This window comes from Grammomys surdaster, unplaced genomic scaffold (assembly GCF_004785775.1).
Source record: "Grammomys surdaster isolate TR1022 unplaced genomic scaffold, NIH_TR_1.0 125780, whole genome shotgun sequence".
NCBI classification, from domain to species: Eukaryota; Metazoa; Chordata; class Mammalia; order Rodentia; family Muridae; genus Grammomys; species Grammomys surdaster.
The window spans coordinates 538,662-548,505 of record NW_021620611.1 but is presented as its reverse complement, the minus strand read 5'-3'; the positions used below and the strand labels follow the sequence as shown (position 1 = coordinate 548,505).

Here is a 9,844-nt window from a genome sequence, read left to right as displayed (position 1 = left end):
CAGATCTCAGTTGACTGAGTTTTTTTTCACTATGTTGAGAAACAAAGATGATAAGATTAGAAAAAATGCATTCCTTTAATTTTAATGCAAATGTTATTTTTAAAAATAAAGTTAGAAAAATAACAAAACTTGCCCAAAATGTGTCTTTACCAATCACTTATTTGTTTTAAAAAAAGAGATTTTATTTATTTATTTATTTATTTATTTATTTATTTATTATGTGTGGTCTGTCTTCACACACACCAGAGTAGAGCATCAGATCCTATTTCAGGTAGTCATGAGCTACCATATGGTTGCTGGGAACTGAACTCAGGACTTCTGGTAGTACAGTCAGTACTCTTAACCACTGAATCATCTCTCCAACCCCAAGAAATGTTATTTTCTAAAGTTAAGGAGGGATTTAGTTCAGTGGGTAAAGTATTTGCCTAGCGTGCATAAGCCTTTTCTCAATCTCTAGCACTACATAAAGCTCGATGTGATTGCCTAGTACTCAGGAAGTAAAAACAGGAAGATCAAAAGTTCTATGTCATCTTCAGCTTCAAGTTCAAGTCCAGCTTAGGATACATGAGATACTGGCTCTAAATTAGCTTATTAATCAATTAATTTAATTGGAAAGTAAAAGATGACAATCTCTAGAGTAATCAAAAACTACATCTTTGCTGGGCAGTGGTGGCACACACCTTTAATCCCAGCACTTGGGAGGCAGAGGCAGGCAGATTTCTGAGTTCGAGGTCAGCTTGATCTACAGAGTGAGTTCCAGGACAGCCAGAGATACACAGAGAAACCCTGTCTTAAAAAAACAAACCAAAACAAAACAAAACAAAAACTATATCTTTCCATTAAAAGACAATTTTTAAACCTCTATGTTAACAGACACTGTATCCTGGTCTTATCATTTGCTTTCTTTTTAGAGAATAAATGTTCTGAAGACTGTTTTCTAATGTAATTTCTGGAAGAAGTAATAAAATTAAAATGAGCAGATTTCTATTACAAGATAAGCACGTGACTTTTTTCTAAATGGTACCATGCACAAATTACCACTAACAGGTTTACATGACTTTGTATCATCTTCTGTTCAATTATGCAAAACCCTTCACTTCCGCTTACAGAATGTGCCAGTTATATTCAGCTCTGAATTACGACAAAATCCATATCAATGGCTGCTTGAAAAAGCAGAAGTATATTTCACTAGAATCAGAAGACTCTGGGAAATTAGCTGGTATATCTCTTCTTAAGGTTTTCTCAGGCCCAAATCCCTCAACTAACCTCACAGCCATTTTTGGAGGACAGCCCTTTGTAATATCATACAATATCAAATAATACTGTAATATCAAAGCAAGAAAGTGATTCTTAAAAAACAACTGAGTTTTTTGACAAAAGACACCGTAAATGTCACAAACATCTCATGGATATGAATCTGGAGGTTTGGCTACTTAAGAACAAGAAATGCAAAAAATTACTGTCGAGCTTCATGTGCCAATTCAGGAAGACCCTGTGAAAGCTGGCTGACAACCAGCTGTTTCTTTTTGAGGAAACATCCAGATAATAAAATAATAGATCCCATTGAAGATGGAGAGGGTTCAGGTTGTCTTGACTGTTACCAAGTAAGAAAACTGGGAAAAAGGTGTAAGGTTTTTACATAGAGTATGCTGGAGGGAAACACCAGATTGCATATTTGTTACACTGCATTTCATTTAGGTAATTGATGATGTGCATAATAAATAATCTTCAGGATCATAGCAGTCAATAACACATCCAGACACAGAACTGCGTAACTGCAGATCATTTTCACCTATGTAATAGATTCAAGGATTCAGGATCCTGTGCTGTTTTAGACAAAACCACACTGTGCTTTGTGCCTCAACAGGCAATGTGATATAATAATTAGAAATGCAGATTTGGAAACATAAATTCAAATCCTGTTTGTTGTTTTACCAAGAATATAAATTGGGTGAGTTACTTAATATCTTTCAATTCTAGGTTCATCATTTCCAGAAGTGGAGATGATCACACACACACACACACACACACACACACACACACACAAGGACACACACACAGAGGAGCTGGGGTCAGGGTTAAATGAGTTAGTAAACTTAAGGCATTTAAGTGAGTCCTTGGACAAGGTGAGAACTTTAGTTCATTGTCTATCAACTGCAGATTTGGGTTGTAGAAAGGATGCACTATAACTGTAATAATGCAGGTAGTGCTCACAAGTACAAAACAGTACCTCAGGAAATGGTTGTGGTATCCCCAGCCTATAACTGATTCTCTCCTCTAATGAGTAAGGTATTATAAAATCTTTATGACAACAGAATTTGTGAACAATTAAGATGCTGGGTAGAAGGAAACAAGGATGGATATGAAAGAGAAAGAGGTGTGTGTGTGTGTGAGAGAGAGAGAGGGGGGGGGGGAGAGAACAAAAGAATTGTATAAAGAGAGAGAAAACAAGTTATAAAAGAGGTGTCAGGTATTTTTAAAATGTGGTAAAGACAGAAGACATCACCTGGATTTTAGAAGTAGAAATACAAGGCTATAAATATATATAAATTTATCTGAATGGAGACTATCTAAAGTACTTCATGAGTGAGTCCTTTCATTGACTACATGCAGGTAAGCTAGCCTTGAGTTCCTAGAGGAAGCTTGAGATGAGTGTCATGTGGTAATATGTTGGAAGACAAAAACATTTACTCTAGGAGAAATTGAAAATCAATGCTTGGCCGTCACGTTTATCATTTATATTTGTCTATGAAAGTGTATGTTCTTTTCTATAAAATCATAGATAATTTTCAGTACATAATGAGACTTATTAGTGCTCAATTTTTTCATCTTAGCTCTTTGTCATTACAGAATACAGAGTATTTGCTGCTCATACATAGGATCCACATTCAATTGTCAGCTCTCAGTGGAGGCTTGCAGCAACCATGTTTATCTTCAGTTCCAAGGAATCTGTAACCGCTTCTGGTCACTATGGGTATGAGAAACATGCAGACAAGCATTCATATACATAAATACAACAGTTTAAAATAAGTCAATCAAATCTAAGCCATACCTATGTAGAGGCTTTGGAATATTGACAGATTCCAATGTCATGTTTTTGAGAGTTGGAATGCTGCAAATCCAAAGCCAAATTTAACTTAAACAATTTTTATTTCCATTAATATCTATTTTGCCTGCTTCTGGATCCAGTATCTTTCCTGTCTATTAGGTAAAATCTGTGGAAACTATTATTAGGAGATTACTGGGTTCTACTAGCTCCAAAGCTAAGAATGCTACCCCAGAAGATCTCAAAACTACAGCTAAGATCCCTACTTTTCTGTAACCTATATACCTGATGTTGACACCAATGTTTTTGGTAAATGCCTTTACTTATGACTTTCACTTTATGACTATATAAAGCTCATATAACTACTTACATAGAGCAGCCTGCTATTCATGTTAATTTGTTGACTGTGTTTCTGACTCATGGTCATTCAATTCATGTGTGGCTCAAAACAAACTTCTTTCCTTTCAGATGGAAGCTGTGTTTTGCATTACCAATTTTAATAGTAAAATTTTGATAAATTCATGTTTCATAAAAATATAGATGTTTGAAATTATTACTGATAAATCTCTAGTAGGAGGAAAGAACAATGACAAGATGTTATATATATATTCCTAACAATTTGTTTCATATGCTATTCTTTGCTTGTTTGGTTTGATTCGGGGTGCTGGAGCTGAAGTCCAGAGCCTCTAGCATACCACACAAATGATCTACCACTGAGCTACACTCCTATCCCTATATTTGAAGAAATTGTATTTTGCTTTTAGTTTAAATTATTTATTTAACTAATTCAGATTGATTATGTTCAGCTAACAATGAAATTCCTTGCTGTGAAAAAAGACAAAGATATGAATGAGGTAATGAGTTTTATGAATATGCTTGGTGCCCTGCCTGGGTCACATTCATATGCTAGTATGAAAATAGCAAATAAACATGCATTAATTATGTAAATTTAAACAACAGTCATTTTGAATGAAAAGGTCAAATGTCAGATAAGCAATATACCAAGCTCGTCAGTCCAATTACTTTCTGTTTCATCTCTCTGGGCATTTTCAGACTAAAATATGTTCAATTTCTTATGCAAGGAGGCAATGTAAACACAGCTTGTTCTTTATTCAGTGAAGGACAATCCGTATCAGAGTTTAATTGTGAATCACTAAATCCAGCTTACCATTCAACAAATATTGCTGGCACCTATTGTGTGCAAGCTGCAATATTAGATGGAGGCAAAACAATGAAAAGCCAAACAATGTTACTATTCTCATCGAGCTAAGTATTTGACTTAATTTCTCTGGGAATTATAAAATTTTTTAATGACCTAGAATTTACTCACCAAGGAACAGATTTCAACATCAACCATCATCTGCCCAATGACATGTCCCAAGCAAATGCTACTATATGACACTTTCTCCAAAACGATAGGTCTTGCAGAGCTCAAAATTAGAGGACTAAGGAACAGATACTATTTGAATGGGGAGAAAGCAAAGGAAATAAAGCAGTAGAAGTCACACAGCACTCACAGGAAAGTCAGGCTGCCCACTACATGCAGAAGGCCACCAAACAACAAATGCAGGTTTTCTAACATTCACACTTTTCAACAAACTCACAGACTGTTTACCATCACAGAAAATAGAAACTTTGTAGTAAGAAGCAACCAGAAACTGATGGGTGAACATTTGTAGATCACTAGAACACCTTTTTTGATACACATGATTAGAAAAATAAAAGCACTGGCTAGTGGTAATATCTTAGAAATCAAAGCTTCTCTTAGGTAAATCTAGAGGCATGTGTGGAGATGATGCATGTCTGTAAATGCATATAAATGTGTAATTAAAAATGCTCAGACAAAAATGATTTTTTTAAAAAAAGCCCTCACACATTCGATTCTTCAGTGTTATTGGGGAGAAAGTTCTAGAGAGAAAGCTACCAAATATAGGTTATTTCCTTTCTATTATTCTCTGCCTTTTCTGAGCCAAATTCTAGAAAGTGTAAAATGTTGGCTGCAGTTCTCAGGAAAAGATTTTCTCAAACAGATTGGCAATCTGTGCTAGAGTCAAAATCTGGACATCTCCCAATAAACCCATGATGTAAAGGTTGGGTCCCAAGTTTAGAAATGAGAGATAGTGAAACTTTGACGAGGTGGATTCAAGTGAGTGGTCCTTGAGGAAGGAGCCTTTCAGAAACTTCTGGCACTCCAGTATCTTCCTCCTTTCCTCCATGATTTCCTAGCTATTGTGTGAATTCCTCTGCACTGGCACAGGCTCTTCACTGTGATGCTCTTCTCTACATGCCCAAAGGCCATGGAGCCACTTAACCATGGATGGAAACCTACAAACCCGTTTTCAATATTAAACCCAACTCATGGGCCCCAAGCATTCCAAGATGGCACATTTGAACATATATCACAGAACCGGGTCAAAAGTTTTGATATCCATTGTGTGAACCAAAATAGTTATTTTCCTATTATCTGTGATAATCTCAGGTATTTATCACAAGAACAGAAAGCACAGCAAGAGACTAGCCTTTGTGTGTCCAGTATAGGATTTTGCAAATACCATGGTTCTGTGACACTTGTAATTTAAATTGAAACTCTTGTCACTTAGACTATTCCAATAGAGATGAATTTTTAAACATAACAATATATCTAGGGGCTAATGAGATGGCTCAGTTGCTAAAAGCATTGACTACTCTTCCAGAGGTCCAAAGTTCAATTCCCAACAATCACATGGTGGCTCATGACCATCTAGAAGGGAATTTGTTGTCCTTCCCTGGCATGCAGATATACATTCATCAGACTACTCATTCATTAAATCAATCAATCAATTAAATAAATAAGTAAGTAGAAACATTAAAAATATATCTAAATGAATTTTGTAACTAGAATGGGACATATGCCAAAATGAAAAAACACTAACAACTAAGAACTAGTAGAGAAGAGAATGGATGGCCTGTCAACAAAAATAATACGTGCGTGTGTGTGTCTGTAATGCAAACTATTTAAATCAAGATTTATGTAGTAAGTGATTATGTGTGTGTGATTATTTGAGAGCCTGATGACCTACTTCAGTATTTAAATAAAAACTCAAACAAAAGATTTTTATAAAAGAAAAAGATATAAAGAGGTGAAATCATGAGACATTGTGATAAAATGTCTAAACACCAAGGACAGAAATAAAATATTACACTATTTCATGCACAAAATGTAAACTGTATGCAAAAGGGAATCATTATCTAACTCATAAACAATTTCTCCTCTGCAATGATAAAGATGAGAATTTAGTGGAAAAACATCTAGAGTCCATAGAAATGCAAAAGTTCAATCCAGATAGTCTAATAAACTGTCAGTCATCTCCAGGTATTAAAGAAGACATTTGGGGTACAGAGAAACTAAAAAAAAAATATTTACCATATACCCACAAATTTATTAGAACTGAGCAACCTGATCACCAGGAAGATAAAGTAATGAGTACATAATGATCAACATGTGCAATACTTACTAACGTGGAAGTCCAAAGGGAAGGCAGCATACATAATGAGAACACTTGCAGGAAGTGGTCGACAATGCTCCCAGGATGAAATCAGTGATTTAAATATAATGCTTTGTCATGTAGCTGTCACAACAAAGGAGTATTAAATACTGACCTCAGAACTTGAAATTGTGGATGGAGGGAATATGTAGTAAAAAAAAAAAAAAGTTTCAGTTTAGGAGTTAGAAGAGAAGTAAAGAAAGGAAATAGTATGGCATTAATGTTTGTGTATGGAATGAGAGAAAGAGAGAAAGAGAGAGAGAGAAAAAAAGAAAGAGGGAGAGAGAGAGAGAGATTTAATTCAGATATGTATGCATGAGCACATTCAGAGGAAGATGCTGAATACCCTTCACACCCAGCCTTATTTCCTTGTGACAAGGTCATTTAATAAACCTGGCAGCCGGCAAGCCTGATCTATCTTCCTAACTCCGATCCCAATAGTGCTGGGGTTACTAAATGCAATTATGGCCACACCTAAATTTTAACATATGTTCTTAGGATATGAACTCATGCTTGTGCAGCAAGCATTCTTACCTACTGAGCCATTATCCTACAACATTCCCTTTGACAATGTTTAAGACAAATTCTCTGATCACATTCCAATAAATTTAGATGACATTAAATAATCTTGACAATCAAAATATTGTCTTATATAACTCCTGTTTGCGAGATGAAAACAAAATCTTAAGAGAACTATTTCCATGACATACCTCATTTACCAAATTCTTTTTAGCTTAATATTTTATATAATATATGCATATCTTCTTATACCTTTTACAAAATTTTTAAGATATTTAGAATGGCTGGTATGACATGAATGTATCCTTTAGGGAATAATAAAAAATATTCTAGGCTGCTCCAACAGAGATGATATACATGTATGTATTGAATACATACGTATTCAATAGCATGAATGGGAGATGAGTCAAATAAACAAACACTAAGAACCCGGAACCGCTAGAGATGAAAACTCGGTTCATTCACACAACAAATAACATTCTCCAAATATTTTAAATTCAAGGTTGGTTGAGTCTGCATATAGGAAACGTGCAGATACAGAGGACCCAAAGCAAAGGACCTATGTCACCTGAAAGTGAATGCAGCAAGAGCTGCAGTTAGGTAAACACAAGCGTGTCCATCCATTGTTCTAAAACATGGCAGAACATAAAAATACAAGTCTCAGAAGGAAAACGCTGAGGTAAACAGAAATTACTAAAACTGTTAGAAGATGAAATTAATATAAATCAAAGCATAAAATATTTAAAGCTATGGAGAATAAACATGTTTAAAGATTGAAACATCTCTGAGGATTTCAGCAAAGCAAATAAACCCTGAGTTAGAAAGGAAGAGGATTATAAGGCTGATACTGAAAGACAAACAGGTACAAAAGGGAAGTTTACCATTGAAACTACGGTTATATATACTAAACTAGAAAGATGAGAAACAGTCTGCAATGAAATATTAAATCCCATGAAGGAAAAAAATCTTCGGAAGCTAACAATCAGAAAACAAGGAATATATTTATTATTAATGTATATTTTGGAAAGATGATCAAAGATCTATTTTCCAAAGAAGACTAAATAGACTCTGAGAAAATTTATTCTGTACCTTAGCTTTAAATAATGAATATTTTCACAGTAGCGTAAAATATTCAACAAGATAAAAGGACATTGTAAATTATTTTAATTTTAAGAAGAGAGCAAGCAGAACTTCCATCCCAAAGCAAACAAATTTCAAACAAAAAAGGTCAATTTTAGTTATCTTGATGCAAATTTTTCAGTAAATCACTAATAAATAGAATTCATTCTTGCATTTGGAAAGTTTAATATCAAGTGTCCTTAGAAAGATTCTTGCAAGTAATATAAATTACTGTAGACACACGCATATGAGTGATCTTACCTTGGAAATTGAATAAGCATTTTTTGCCAACAAATGGGGAGAAAAATCATAAAATGATAACATTATGATGAGAAAGACTTTTGACACATTTTATTTCCTTCAAAAATATTAGGAATCACAGAGAAAAAAGAATATTGTTGACCCATAATGACCATTTAAACATCAGTGGCCAATGTCAGTGGCCAATGTTGAAACACTAAAGCAATCACAATTCATAGTATGGAACTTCTTAAGCATTTGCCAACTTTAAATTGAAATACCTAGCTAAATACAATTAAAGTGACTTGTGTAAATGGCAGAAACCATATGGAATGTCACATACCATGATGAGACTACAATGAATACTTCATGTGGAGAAATGATAACATCATTATAAAATCTGTAAAATCACAAAGTTTATATGAAATATAGTAATTTGATAGAATCAATATACAGTACTATTAAAGAATCAATGTTTATTCTCTATTTTAAATTCAAAGTGCTTCAGAAGAAAAGTGAAAAAGTATTTTCGAGAACAACAAGAATATAATCTTTAGAAATAGGCTTAAGGACAAAGTTATACTTCATCAGTCTGATCAAAAGGAACTAAAGGGGACTCAGAGAAATCACAGAAGAAAGGAGATGTGGTCACTTTCATATAATCAAGGTGTGCATTTTCCCAAAACATCTACAAGTTTCATTAAATTAAAATATTAATACATTTTTATTGAAATGTATTTTTAATTTTCTGTATGAAAACAAATTTCCTTTGATAAACATTCCAGACCATTACCAGAAAAGAAAAGAAATGACTGGTGAGGGGAGATGTTTGCTTTATGAAATTAAGGATACCGTTGGAATAGGAAATGAAAGTCAGTGAAAGATACATCCACAGACACATATCTGTCAAGTATGCATATACATACATATATCTGTGACTATGTGCACACATACATTTATTTGTAGTCAGCATTTGTAAATCTATAGTTCAATGGGGATATTTCAAGGGTAGTTTCTGTATCAAGATTATAACATACTAGTTACATATTTTAAAAGTTTTCATTGACACTCATTTCAGCAGCACATATACTAAAATTAGAAAGATACAGAGAAGATTAGCATGGCCCTTGCGCAAGGATGACACACAAATTTGTGAAGGGTCTCATATTTAAAAAAAAAAAAGATCTTTAATTGGTCCTATCTCAATCCATGTGAAAACCTAAATTTCAGATTACTTTAAGAAGTTTAAAAAGTTACAATTAATATATGATTCAAACAAAAGAAAATATGTGTCATTGCATGTTCACAAAAAAGCTTATTGTGAAAATAGGAAATGAACAAAATGTTACAGAGATATACTTCATTATAGTTTAAAATTACCAAGTAACATGTGAAC

General features: G+C 33.9%; 1 non-coding gene across 1 annotated transcript; it reads left to right on the top strand.

Moving 5' to 3' along the window:
* Positions 1–9,513: 9,513 nt before the first annotated feature.
* On the top strand, positions 9,514–9,620 carry LOC114640162. Its single transcript, XR_003714114.1, has one exon. It is a non-coding gene; the product is annotated as a U6 spliceosomal RNA (small nuclear RNA).
* The last annotated feature ends 224 nt before the right edge of the window (positions 9,621–9,844 follow it).